This window comes from Cyanistes caeruleus, chromosome 4, assembly GCF_971803275.1.
Source record: "Cyanistes caeruleus chromosome 4, bCyaCae1.hap1.1, whole genome shotgun sequence".
Taxonomy (NCBI): domain Eukaryota; kingdom Metazoa; phylum Chordata; class Aves; order Passeriformes; family Paridae; genus Cyanistes; species Cyanistes caeruleus.
The window spans coordinates 33,275,351-33,290,459 of record NC_141704.1 but is presented as its reverse complement, the minus strand read 5'-3'; the positions used below and the strand labels follow the sequence as shown (position 1 = coordinate 33,290,459).

Genomic DNA, 15,109 nt, shown 5'->3' with positions numbered 1-15,109 from the left:
CAAGTTACCTCATCACTGCCGCCGGCGTCCGGCCTCTCGGTACCGCGCCTCACTACAATCCCTTGGGATTTGCCTCCCTGCCCTCTTCATATGAGGGCCTTCAGCCCTCAATAAATTTCTAACTTGTTTTCGCCCATCGTAATCGATGCAGAACGAGGTGGGGGCGGGCGGCGCTGCTGCTGTAGCCCTTTTGTTCTCCCGCAGTCCAGGTTTTTTTTTAAATGAACTTGGAATTGCTGGAGACAGGACGCTCACCTTAGGGTGTGTGATTTGGGCTTACAAGAGTTATAATCAACATGGGTTTATAGGTGCTGCCAGAGCTGCCCAAGCCTTGCCTGATGTGTTGCAAGGATGGAGACAAGCACGGCAGCTGCTACTGGGAGCTTCCTCCGTCAGTCCCTTCCCGAGAAGGTCAGTGGTAGTTCCCCCCATGATCTGGAAACTGAGGGCAATTCACTCCCCAGCAGGACAACTACAGGTCTTGAAATTTCACCCGGCTTTGCAGGTCTCTGGAGATGCGACCTCTCTGCAGAGTCATCCCTTCTAAACCCATTTGTACACTGTGCTGCTCCATGGATGTGGGAAAGAGGAAGCTCTAGAGGCACTAAAAGGCCATTCTCTTGCATAGATACAGGCAAGCAATATCTGTACTCTACCTCTCACAAGTACTCGGGCCCAACAGCACTGTTGTGGTCTGGCTCCATTGTATCCGTCTTGCTGTGTGCATACAGCTTTTTCCTGAGACCCCGTGCTTGCTGGGGTGGGTGTCTGGCAGTCTCCAAATAGACTTAAACCTAAAGCAGAGATCTGCAGTAAGAACAAAATGATGCTGTCACTGGATGTATAGGAATAATTTTAATAATTGGTTTGGTATTAATATTTGAAAGACATTCCGCCTTGACTTACACGCATACCTAAATATTTGCAGCATCAGGCTGAGCCTGAGAGTGGCACAGACAATAATCGCAAGTTTGAAGAAGAAAAATGCCCTCCACCATATAAACACCCTTTAACACCTCTCCTTACATACATGGAAAGCTTCCATTTCACTGAATTGCCCCTTTCCCCAGATGCTGCTTGGGTATGAAGCATCTCAATTGCAGCTGTACAAATTCATGTTTCTGTCCTGTTGCTTCATATTCAGGACTATTGCAAAGGGGTATTTTGAAAATGAGAGTTGGGTGCTTGAGAAAATGTACTTTTCACCTTCAAGAAAATAGCTCTTTTCAAAGCAGAATTTGCAAGATTTCTTATTAATAGAAGCATCAATTCTAACCCTAATTCATAAATGTGTATGGCAACATCTCCAGTAGGAGATTTCTCAGTAAGAAACCAGGACATTGATCAAACATGTAGACTAGGGCATACACATATCCAAGATCTTAACATTAATTTTCACTTTAAGTGTCTACTGTTGTATAAAATTGTAGTCTCCCCACCTCAGCTGTCCCACCACAGGGAGGTGGTTGCCAGTGGGGTAAAACCATGCAGCCAGCAATCCTGTGGTCTAGATTTATCTTTCCCTATCTGGCAGCAAAAACAACGTAGCAACACAGATCTTAAGTCTTGCTAAAAAGGTGTGGGTGTTCTTAGGAAAACAAAAAAGATAGCAAATATGGTGCAGGACAGAAAACATCGCATATGCATAAAGCGATATTTAATTAATTAATATTTACTGTGTATGCAGATACATTTTACCAACAAGTGCATGAAGAGACTTCCAGTACACTTTGCAAAGTGAAATTAGTGACAGTATAGTCCCGCACTTCATAAAAAGGGCTAAGCTACCTTCTCTGCTTGAAATAATCTGTTTTCTGTTGATTTTAGTGCCATCTCTAATGTCTTTCCTCCTAGTAAAAGTGCATCTCCTCAGACCTGTTTTCCCCTCTTAAGCCTATATGTTGGAGAGGGCTGTCAGGAGCTGCTGCAGCAAGAAAGGCTGCAGCTTTGAAAGGCATCAGTCTCAAAAATGTAACACTGTGGTCCAAATTACCAGGGATGCTTTGAAGATAGGGTCATTTTTCAAATCTCTGGGACATGCAGGGGGAAAAGAGAAGGCTACCAAATTGAAAAGGCAGGGAGACAGACAGACTAGGTGACATGTGACAACTCCTGTGAATATGGTTAGTCCCAATTAAACTGAGACAAACTCTAAATTGTCAAAGACTGTTCCAAAAGGCAGGGTACCGCCAACCTTTCGAAAGGTCAAGCCAGTGTCTTGGATTTTGGTTACTGCCCTTTTCCCTTTCATTCATTCTATTGGTGGTTTGCTGTTTATTTTTCTGAAGTCACCAAGATTTTCCTATGTGGGATTTATCCCTCAAATACTTCCCTTCTCCATTACATGCACTCTTTGAATGCATGTTCCTGACTGGACTGCTGTGGAACTGCTCCTGGAGGTGTGGTTTCTCGCAGCCCTGGCTCTGCACCTGCACAGGGACTGGGCAGCAGGCCTGGTGGTGGTCATACTAACACAACTTGTCCCTCCAGGGCAGAGGGAGGCACATGGCAGTGGGAGGATCCCCCAGAACTGAGTTAGAAGGAAAATACAGACAGGAAAGGTGGATTTGCTTAGTCCTCGCTGCCTGAACTGTTTGTATTCTGCTTCCCAACCCCAGAAGACACGAGCAGTTATCATGACTAGTCCTCCAGTGTGACAGGATCTTTCTGGGGCACTTGGGTCACTTAGGAACAAAACTGTTGTGAAGGAGAATTGCAGCACTTTCAAACACTTATCAGAGCAAATCCTGAGAGTAAGAATGGGCCTTCCAAGACTGCCAAGAGCAAAGAGGGGGGGAAAAAAGGGAGGTGGCCCTTTCCTAAGTGCTTACAAACCTCAGTTTTTCTCTTGCTTTTCTCTGCTTCACCCTCTCAGTGCTGCCTGCTTAAGGTGTAGTTTCAATGGTACCCTAAGCAGCATCAAGCAGGAATTACTTGATATATGGGACCAGTTGCCAGTCAGTGGTTGCCATCCAAGGAGCAAAAATCAGGTGCACTTTATTACTTTTTAAAGAACTGTAGGGCTGACTGGCTGGTTGCCCTCCAGTTGCTGATGCTAGTAAAATTATTTGAGTTGCCTAAGCTGGGATTTCTAGCACTCTTTGCTTTTGGATGCACAAGCCCACAGACAGCATTCACAAATTACTGTTGGGGCAAAGCTGAATCTACAGTTATTCTGTGTTGCCGCAAAACTTTCTCAAAATTCAAGCAGACAACCACCCAACAAAGCTCTCTACAAGGCTCTGTAGCATCTCCAGAGTGCTTGGCACAGGGAGATTGAATTCAGAGAACAGAGACAGAGGGATAGATTAGGCAATATATCCCATAGATTTTTGGACCAGACTGTGCTCGCTTTCTGTGGAAACCCAAACAACCTGCCTCTGTGTATGTTTTCCAGATGAGGGTCACATTAAACCCCATACAGTACCCCTGTCTTTATAATTCATTATTAAAACCTCGGGAGAGAATGGGACCCTCCAAACTGGCTAAATAGAACAGACGAGGTTCTGAGAGAGGAGCAGGTTGTAGCATTTAATGGGATGGTGACTGATTGCTGCTCTTCCTTTCTCCTGGCATTCTACCTTAAACTGCTTGATAGAAAAAATAACATGCAAGCATTCCGGCAGGTTGCAGGAAAGTGGGTGCCTGCAAAACCCAGGATATATACTGACTGTGCCCAGATTCCTGCAGAGCCCTTCTCCACACATGAATAAAACAAGCACTTGGGGCTGCGCCTGCAGGCTCAGCAAATGGCACTGTCCCCACCGTGGGCATCTCGGGCCCCACACCACGCCTAACAATCAGCTGCAGCTGATACAGAGGAACATGGTCAGGACAGAGGGATCCCAGTATGCTACCGTGAGGATGCTGGGCTGATTCCATTCCGCTTCGAGAAGGGGCTTGAAGCTATGCCTCCTATGCATGAGCACCCCTGTGCTCCCCATCTTAATCCCTGCTCCCAGCTAAGGAGCTCCATCTCAGCAGGAATCCAACGCCAACCCCACCTCCCTGCCACCCCTTTGCAGTTCTGGGCGTCAAACTGCATACACTGATCACATCTGGCTGTGCTGCCACCTCCCGAGAGAAAGCAGCATCCTGGCTTCAGCTCAGAGGGAAGGAAACGTTCCAGAGCCGGGCTCCCAGCCTGCACGGAGGGCCCCGGGCAAGCCGGGACTCCAGGGACCGCCGGCAGCCTGGGGAGGCAAACGTGGGCCCAAGATCGCCGCACCTCTGGGTCAGCTGCAGCCTGGGAACCTCTGTTACTCACAAAGCTGAAGAAGCAGAAGGGTGAGACTGCCTACAGAAACTGAGGAAAAAAAAAAATTATACACCGGGAAGAGCGAGGGCTTGGAAGAGAGAAAGAATCTTTAACCTGAGCTGGGATCCCAATGAGAATTGAGACAGGATTGTAATTGAGAGAGAGGACAAGTCTTTCAGAGGGTAACTAACAGGAAAGAGGTAGCAAGGGAGTGATGATTGTTAACCTGAATATACCATAAAAAACTGCATGAGGTGACAAGAGGCTATGGGATAGCTCAAGTGCAGGAGACTGATCTGAGTATCAGGTCATAGTCTGCATCTCTTTCATTGCTCAGATTAGAGTTTTCAAAGTGGTTTTTATCCTCTTAAGTAGCATACCAAAAAAAAAAAAAAAGAACATTATGATAACTCAATACAAGTAGTTATATTCATTTACTACTGCATGTAAGCAACACTGGAAGATCTGCCAGGCTAATTAGCAGTAGCCAGGAAAAAGCACAAGAGTAACCAAAGTAGTAACACGAGTTTGCCTGCATATAAATCAATAAACTCCTACTGATTTGGGAAATCCATGAACCTTCAGAAACAGGAGGGGAGGCAGTTCCAGACTGTTGTGTGGGAGATACTAAAACACTGTTTACAGATATTCTTATCTACAGCTTTTCCCTGACAGTCTTGAATGTGGGGAGAGAGTCATAAAGAGGCAACAAGCACTAAAATCAGACAAAAAAAATATTTCAGAAAAAGAGAGGTCTGGAAGCTACCTTCACTGAGTCGAAGATTCTTTGTTCATTTCCCAAGAAATACAGTATCCCAAAATTGCTCCAAATATCTCTTAAGGGAATCAAGTCCCTAACTGCAGGCCCTGCTCAGTAAGATGCAATTCATTTGCCATGCTTCTTTGTCAAAATAGGAAAGATGCTGCTGTCAGTAAAAGCATCTTGTTGAAGTCCCTGGTAGCCATAGCAAAGGCACCATTTGACAATCAAAAATTGTAACAATCCAAGTTTTTCTGTCACTTTTTTTGGTGGTTATTTTTTTGGTATTGTTGGTTTTGTTTGGTTTTAGGCAGGGGGGATGTTGAAGTGAGTTCAGATGTGATTTCAGGGCAAAAAAATTGACTAACTTTATATCATTTCTTCTTAGAAATACACAAAGGAATGGGGAAAAAAATAGGTGGCTTGCAGACATGGCAATTTCTAGTTCAAAAACTATATGGATATTACAAAAGAAGCCAAGAGTGAGGGAGGGATCAATCCTCTGCCTCCCATACCAGAAGGAACAGAAGGTTGTGGTACCTAACTCAGTCCTCAGAAGGCAGTATTAAAGTATTTCTGGCATTTAACTTCTGTTTGTTATGAATGCCTATATGCAAATCCCACAAGAGGTGGTGTCTCTGCCAGTTCTATACTGAACATACCTTAAATGTATCTTGCTGTGTTAAACACCGTTTCCTTTCATTTCCAAACTCAGCACAAGTGGATCTCCAAAACATCAGTGGACAGAAGAACCATTTGAGGCAGTGAGCTTTCACTGATCTGAGCACAGAAGTTCCCCAATTCTGACAGCCACAGGAAATGCAGGAAATAGGAGCAAGCAGAGAAGGAAGTGTAAGTGCAGAGCCTACTGCTTTGGTAATTTTTACTTTTGGTAGTTTATGCTTTTGGTAATTTACCACTGCAAAGTGACGAAGTCTCTTCTTCTCTCCAGTCATGGTGGGGGCTTTGTGGGTTTTCTTTCCTCTTCTGCTCACCACATTAATAAATTTTATTTCTCAACCCAGTTTAAGGATTCAGTGCCCTGTGCTAGGAGAAAGAGGAAAGAGCCATATCCAGCACTAGGAACACACTCCCACTCACCTGCAGTCAACAAGACTTTAAAACATAAAATAATACAACAAGATGCAACAGCTTTGGGGTGGTTTCAGCAAGACACATGGAAAGTTCTAAGTTCATTCCACTTAGTACTATGGAGTTAATTCCTTTACCTCAATATGTAGAAATACTCATGAGTTTATCATGGAAGATCCTTATGTTCAAGTTTGCTCACATCCTGTAACCTTTTGTGAGTCTGCAGCCATTCAATATAATCAACTGCACAAGTTTGAATGGGAATATTGTAAGTAATTTTGAGGAACCAGGAAAGCTGGAAAGAGGCCATTAATCTACCAGTACCACACACACCCAAACCATTAGCAGTCAGCAGCAGAACCTTTTGAATCCCTGGGGGAGACAAAACAAAGGCCCATTCTCTTATGTCCCTTTGTTCATACAAGAACCTATCTTTGCATTTATTTCTCTCCTGCTGGGGTTTGGACTGGCAAAGAGAGCTCCAAAATGCCTATCAAACATTAACCTTCTGTTAGAAAGGGGTGTGAAACTGAAGAAGAGCCCTTATACTCTTCTTTCACACAGCAAAACTGTCAAATAATTAAAACATTTTTGAGAATATAAGGAAAACTGTTCACTCAGTTCTAGGACAGGGGAAAATGGAGCAGATAATAATTTATCTGGATAAGAGTGGGGGGGAAGAGGTTGAGGGACCACTAGCCTCCTTAAGTTCAGGAGTGCAACTTGCATTTCCATGTTATTGGATTAATAATTCTGGTATTTGCTTATACTAAACCAGTTTTCCCTCAATTTATTGTACTATTTCCTCCTACTTACTGCTTTCATCCCTGCTTTCTCTCATAGCTTATTTTATCGTATGACTCTATGATTTTTCATGTTTTTAAACTCAGTCATTAAAAACCCTGGTTACAATTGTCAGGTAATCTTTCCCTTCTACAAATACCCATCTTATTTGCATTACCAATCAATATGGAGTGAAGTTCATTTTGCACTTCTTTGCTCTAAGAGCAAATTCTTTGAAGTCCCCCTGTAGACTTAAGGCCTGTGAAGATCAAGGGGCTTCTCTGCAGTCCTGCAAAGGTCTTCAGAGATGTTTTAGGAGAGTGCAAAAATCTACGCTATGGAAACACCAAAGCTCCTGCAAAGGCAAACTGAAGGTTGAAAACCTTGGGTATCCAAATCCCTAGCAAACATGAACAAGAGGGGATTTCCTTCAAACTCACTTTGGATCTTTTAAACCTGTGAGATACAGAGGCTTCCTCCTGCCAGAATCTGGTGGGTGGTGGCATTTCTTCCTTGTTCACTACAGTTACAGCTGCCAAGAGAAAGGAATAAAAAACAGTAGGGAACAGGTTTACAAACACAGCTTTTGGCTGAACCCTGGATGTTTGCTTGGAAGCTTTTTACTGCGTTTCATAGTCATTTCTCCTTTCCTGACAGGGATGAACAGCTTTCACTCCATTAAGTGTATCTCCCTTGGGTTCTCTGTTCAAGCTGGAAAGAAAGTTCTCGAAAAACTTGGATGGCACATTTGGGACTTACCTACAACACAACAATGGTTTGTTTGCAGTGGCTTAATTTAAATTGGATTTCACATCAATTCGTTGAACAGCTGAGGAACCCCATGTGGACACACTTATTTGCCTTAAGAATTGTCTAAAATCTGTTCCAAATTGATTTAAGCTTCACTGATCAGATTTAAATATATACTTAAAAGGTCAACACCACCTTTTGCATTGATTTAATGAAATGATATTGAAAGCAATGCTTGAGTAAACTGGTGCAGCTCTGTGTAAAAGCTGTCTGAATTAGTGTAATATGGATTGTCAAAAAATGGAGAAACATTTCTCCTCCTCGAAGTTTGCAAATTCAATCTCTTGATTGAGTGCTAGCAAGATGGAGGCTGATGAATCTCTCCTCTGATGGAGCCTCATATTGATTTTATCATTAGATATACAAAGCAAAAGGCTAATTTAGTAATAGGCATGTTTCATGCCTGCCTTTCATGGTGTTGATCTAAACACTTCATATATACACTTTAGCTCAAAAGCACATAAATTCCTTCTTCAATATGAAATTTCAAAATGTGGATGTGTTTTTGAAATTATGAGCTTTAAAAATGTCTTGAGGTAAATCTAGGTAGCTATGATCTTAAAAAATATTTAGAGAAATAACGGCATGAAAGAATTACTTATATCAGGAGCCTATTCCACTGTTTAACAGGTGCAGATATCCATCACAAATTAAGCCTCATTTGTGCTGAGTGGTTGAATTGCTGAGGAATCACTTTATTGGTATGTGAAACATCTACTATGTATAGCTGGACAGATTCCCAGGAATTCCAATGAAACACATTAATGCACAAGAGAAAACATCCTTCCTCATAAGACTTATGAAATCATAAGCTTTGCTCCTCTCAGTATCTTATACAGACTTCTAAAAAACTATCTGAATTGTCCATAGAAATGTAAAAAAAATAACTGCTAAGGAGGTCTCTTTAGATAGAAAGTGTTTTTTCTCTCTTCAGGAGAGCTGCTATTATAGATTTTAATATCCAAAATAAAACACACTTTTATTTAAATTACATTTTTCTTCACCTTATGTAGAAATTGCCTTTTTCTTATAGAAAAGTGAGAAACCACATGTTGCTTTAAACCACATGTTGCTTTTGGACATCTCTTCTGATGTCCAAAAGAGAAGACTGGCACTGGGAATTCTTCAAAAAGTGCATTAACTTAGAAGTCAATAACTAATATTGGGCTGGGAATTATTTGCATATGTACTTTGAATAAGGAGCTCTATTTACTAAAATAACTTATTTAGACAATCCAACTGTGGATTTCTATATCTGTGGAACAACCAAAATAATGGTACAGAGTTAGAAGAGATTTCCATTTGTCATCTAAAAATTCTGGGCTACCATCTGTAATATGAGATCTGGGTTTACTATCTAGAATAATTTACCTTCATTAATTGCAATTAATATTGTTAACTTTTGCTAATCAGTTAATCTTCTGCCTACAATGTTACTCTTTTTAAAAATGTGTTTATTGCATAAAAAAGCTAGAAATAAAGAATCAGCTTCTTCCTTGCCCAGATTTTTATAATAAAAAATGTTTTTAATCTTCCGGTTTATGTAACGATCTCAAAGTTGGTGGAAGAGGATATGATATCTGCAACAAGTATAAATTTCAAGAATACTTCTCTTTTGTGGTAAAATAATACTTGATTGAAAAAAAAGAATGCACTTAATAAAGAAGCTAATGTTCCTTGATGCTGGTGACCTCAAACTTCCTGAAATGAATTAAATATTATCATCAGTCCAGCCACCTCCAGATAAAATGAAATAATGATTTGTGTGCAAGCAGGTTACAAGAGACTGAATGGAAGAGTCTGAAAAGAGAGCAAAATAATGGCATGACTGTCTTGAGAAGATAGAGGAAATAATGAATTCAAAACAAACAGTAGAGATTATCCATCACTGAGTGCTCCATTTGCAATTGCTCTGTGATTTAGGCACTTCTCTTGAATTAATTACTGAAGAAAGGAATGTAAGGGTGTACCTTACAATCAGCTGCTCCCTGTTTGAATTGAAAAGGGAAGTCTGCAGAAAAGCACACGGTGTGTGTACATAGGCTCACAAGCCTTCTCCTCCAGGTGTGGAATAATGTTTCACAGAGACATCCTCCTAGTCATTGTTTGGGGCTGGGACAAGCTGCCCACATCAGACCTACTCCAAAAATTTTTCCAGGGCAAATTCAGGTTATGGGTCATGTAAAAGGCCATCCATCCTTTTAACCACACTCAGTGGTATTCAACATACAATCTAGAGCAAGCTTTCCAATAGAAATGTTTTGAAAATACCGGGTGACAGGACGAAAAGATCTCGGCCACAGTGTATTTCTTATCTGTTAAATATACTGTAACCAGATCAATGTAAGTATACCAAGTGGCATGGGAAAAAGTTGGAGGTACACGAAGTCTGTATTGTGCCTGTTAGATTTAAAATGTAAAGCAAGAGCAACAAACAATGAGGATTTTAAGGAAAGACCTTTGCTACTGAGGTGGTTAAAGTGATCAAAAGTAACAGAACACACACAAGGATGGGCTTTTCTTGAAACACCAGATCCTGAATGCAGAGTGACACCCAAAAGGCAATGTCAGTTCACAGGATTAGTTGGTTCTCTCCTTTACTTTTCAGGTTTAGAGTTTGCTTTCACTTTGTGTTGGCATGAGCAGTCTACGATCAAAGCCAGATGATTCAGGGAATAAAGGGAAGACTTAGATAATATTTGGACAATACTTGTGTCCTGTTACAGTTGCTTGTTTTAGGGGAACAAACATGATGGCAAAAAGAGGGGCAGGCAGGGCAGGTCCCAGTTTGGTATGGACCCAGGTTCAGAGTCACTTTGAAGAAGCTTTTGTACGATTACACTTAATTTTTTAAACACACCAAGATTATGTTAAGTACCAGGGGAAAAAAATAATAAAAAAAGGAGATTGCAGTAGTTACCAGAAGAGTTGATTTTCTTTTTCATGTTTGTATGCATCCAAGATCTTTTCTACCAGAGGAGAGTCATGCAACACATATGTCTCTTCATTGCTCATTTTCTTTCTTTCCTCTCTGGTTCTCTGTCCTTCTTGCTAAACTGTGAATGGCCCTGTTGTGCAGCTCTGTGGGCTCAGAAATGTGAATGAATTTCATAGTTGTAGACATTTTCACAGAAGTACAGTCACAGTTCTACTGTCAAGGCTACACTGAACACAGAGCAGGTTCACAAAACATATAAAGCTGCTCCTTATACTCCCTATTATGCCTGTTTGGGCATTATAGGGAGTGGGAAAAAAAAGTGCAGAGATTTTTGATGATGGTGTGATTAGCAGCTGAAGCAGATGACAGAAAAAAGCCATTTTCCACCTTATCCTTCTCCCTCCACAAGCCCTCTGATCAAGGCTTAATGCCTTACTGAGGGATTTGTTGCTGCCACATACGAACTACAAGGCTCTAAAATGAAGAGATGCACTAAATGAAGAGATGAAATGCAGTTGCTGTAATAGAAAGGTGCTCAAACTGTTTGATCAAAGATCTCAGTCCTACCCTTTCATTCAGTGACTCTATTAACAAAATATAGCCAATATTGTGGAAGATTTCAACTCAGTCCTCTATTAGCTTATGAATAATTTAAAAATTGAGTCCTTCAGAAATGTGGCATTTGGTGCAATTCTTAATTCCAATGAACTTAGACAGTTTATCAGTCTTGTAATTTATTATTAAAGTTTAGTAAAATTTTGAAGAGTTGCACACTAGAGGAAAATAGCTTTTATGTCTAATTGCTGAGATTAATTTACAAGTATCAGTTTATTAGGAATTTAAATTTGTACTACAGTCCTAATTTCCATGAATTTCTATACTTATTCAATTTTATATCCCTAAAACCTAAGTTAGAATGGTACATTTGGGTTCAAAACTCACACAGTTTTAAGCTTCAAGAGTAATAATGGCATCTTTCAGATAGCACATTCTCACCTTTTTTTGAAAAGGCGCTCCTCAGGTGAGAATCACAGAATGCTGTCTCCCAAAAGAGCCTCATACTCCGGGGAAATTTTATTATAAAAGTGAAAAAAACCCCTGAAGAATGAAGCAAAGGTAAGGCTATATGGCAGTGACTTACAGTAAATCCATTAGAGAGATAATGCATTTATTCAAACCCGAAGAATTATAAACCTTGGAACTTCTAGGGTAAAATTACATGTAACAAGAAATCCAAACAAAGCACAAAGAAATTAAGAGTCAAATATCTAAACAATCTTAATTATGGTTTGAGAAAACATCTCTTAAATCTCTAGCTAACTAGAAGTCAGAACATTCATTTACCCAATATGTGTTGTTTGTGTATAGATACTAATACATCTGTGCATTTGAAGATGAATGATACCTTTCTACTTCATGGTAACTGAAAGTTCATAAGAAACCTTGGTTCTGCAGGGAAGACCAAAAAAACCACAACAAGCCCTTAAAAATTTCTTAATCATCTCCAAGTCCACAAATGTAGAACCATCTCAGTACAAACTGCATGGTTTTGCTTAGTTACAGTCACCACAGTAACACCCATGTAGCTGTCAAATAGCTCATCTTCTGGAAAAAAGAAGAGGATAAAGCATAAATTAGGAAGCAATATACATACCAGATACTGCAATGCATCACAGGAGCATCAGTGGCACCGTATGGAGTCTGACAAGCGGTCAGTGCAACCAGCACACCAGAAGCTACAGCTTTTGGCTCCAGACTGGTACCTCTGCACGTCCAGAAGGGGAGGAGTTAGAAAGACATTTGGAAATTAAGGCCTCTGTGACAGGAGCAGCTGCATGGGGATGAGGACATTCCTGTGCTGTCAGTAGGGCCATGCCTCTCTGTCCTGCTGAGGACATGGAGACAAGAGCAACCGGGCTGCTGGACCAAGGGCACAGCTTGCGAGGAGCCAGCCAGACCTGGCTCCACAGCAGAACTCTCCTGATGCCGTATCAAACTTTGTCTATCCAAGAAGCAATGCTAAAATTGTTTAGCAGATCCTGATGACACATTAGGACAACAGCACAGAAATGCCACCAGAAACTTTGCAGAGGCCACTCAATAGAAATGGTGATTCTACCAAGAGGCGGTAGGGAAGGGTGTTCATAGGTTGTACCAGGAACATTAGGTTTTGTAGCCTGGAACAAAGCCTGTAGATACAGCTCAAACCCAACCCCTTGCTGTGCCATTAGCAGCTGCGCTTTCTCTGAATGACTCTAATAATTTGCTGGGTGCTCATGACGTTGATGTAATACTATTAATTACAGAGGAGCTGCTTGTAGCTCCTATAGGCAAAACAGATGTTGTATGTTACATTCTCTGTGCGCAGACTGAAAGAACACAGTATATTATCCCCAAACTTAAAGCACTACCTGAGTAAAATATTCACATGATAAGACATTACCTGACATCTGCTAACTATTTCCTGGTACAAGAGTCAGATCATGTAATCTTAACTTGGATCAGTGGCCAATCCCATTTTGCATTAATATCCCAAAGGCACACAGAGGCAGAAGCCTTGTGCTGCTGGGAATAAAAAGAAGCTGAGTCTCTCTCCCTTTCATGAAATATTGTTCATATTGGCCTGGTTACTCACCAAAAAAATGCAGTGAGCTATTTTCCTGGAAAGAACTGCATTTCTAAAAGTTTTCACTGGAATGCCAACAACTCCTAGTTGGACCACAGGCTGAGAGCTCTCAGGAAAGAACATACTGAAGCCTATAGTACACATTCTCACTTCTGGGTCTAGAACCAGCTTGCTTCTTAACTTTTTCCTTGTTCAAAAATCTCATTGTTAAGCTTACCCAGACAGGATTTTTATTTTCTTTCCTTTGCCATTGTTAATGGATAACTCTGTCATGGTTGTTAAGGTATACATGGTATGAGTCAGCAAGTGAAGGCAACGTACACGTGGAGGAGCTGAAAAGTCTTCCTTGTTCCTTTCTGCCCGTCTTCTGAAAATCCTGGTTTTGGTTAGCCAGATATTGCGTGGGGGTTCAGAGAAACAACCAGGTAGGCTGAGGCATAAGCTGTCCTAGGAAGACAGGGTTTCACTGCTCCACCTGCTGCTACAGAAGAAGGCTCAGAGCTGCCAGGCAGTTAAGGCAGCAAGACAAACTGAGAAGGAGAAAGGACCTGAGGAGAAAGGAGCTGAAATTGAGTGTTATTGAGCCCATGGTGGCTCACTGTCCATTTCAATTATAGATACTGCTTTAAAATGTAATTTATTGATATATCTCTTAAATACAGTGGATTTTATAGACCCAATCCTAGAGCCAGCACTGTGACAGTGTCCAAAGGATGATTTTTAATCAAGTGGAGGCTGTGCACACATGTAGGGAGTATATTTAACAGCTATGCTGTAATGATGTCAGAATTATAAACTTAAATGCACTTTAGATCTGCATACTAATAAAGAGATGGCTGTACAGGCTTCTGGACAACTCAGTTTAAAAGAAATTTAAAACCATCAATTTATGTCAGTGCAGAGTTTTGTTATCCAATTACATAAAGTATTAAATATCACAATTAAAACATTTTTGTCATTTATCTCGTACAGATTTCTTTTCTAAGTTTAGCCCTAACTCTTTTGACCTTATGGTAATTCTCCTGGGAGTAATTACTCAATTTCCACAGCAGCAATTTGGATAGCATAAGAGCATGTAACCTCAGCCTTGCTCCCTCCATCAAAATGAAGATTTTGCCTAGAAACATATATTTTTCCCTTCGCATTATTTGAAATATGACACATAATCAATAACCTGAAACTGCATAAAACTTTCTTGTATGATAATTCTATTGATTTTTAGAAGAAATAATTAAACTAACCGTTAAGACGAAGTTCATCAATACAATCTTGACTCTTTTGTTCCTCCCTACTGAGTAGGACAAATCAATCAGGGTTATGAAACAGCATAACCAGTTTTCTGGAGCTATTGCACCATTCTGACAACATACTGAATAGCCAGTTTATGCTCTGTTGTTCTCTCCTTGCTCTCCCATCCCCCTGGCACACATCCCTGCCGCTGCAAATCACAACCTTCTCCTGATTCTTCTCTTATTGCATTGTACGGTCCCAAAACTCTCCAAGTCCATTCTCTTTACTGAGCTACCTCAGTTTGCTACTTCCTACACTGTGTTCCTTTGCAAAATAATGAATGCAATTTTAGGAAAGACATACTGTATTTTTCCACATAGAGGTAGAATGCCAAATTGTGTTAAATGACAAATTTTGTTCCACTTCAATGACGGAAGCAAATCTGCAAATTGGTACCTCTGCTCAGACTGTATTTAACAACAGGACTTTACTAGTTCTCTGCAAGGCAAAATAGTCCCCTGGCAGAAGGTGAAGTGGGAAAGCCAAAAGCCTCTCAGAGTTCCTCTAAAAATAAAGCAGCTTCTCCACAGGGATGGTTGGCTCTCGTTTTCT

General features: G+C 40.9%; 1 long non-coding RNA gene across 1 annotated transcript; it reads left to right on the top strand.

Moving 5' to 3' along the window:
• Position 1: 1 nt before the first annotated feature.
• Positions 2-9,384, top strand: LOC111934638 (uncharacterized). Its single transcript, XR_015285847.1, has 5 exons — positions 2-157; positions 309-411; positions 506-634; positions 5,734-5,870; positions 7,551-9,384. It is a non-coding gene; the product is annotated as an uncharacterized LOC111934638 (long non-coding RNA).
• Positions 9,385-15,109: the final 5,725 nt, after the last annotated feature.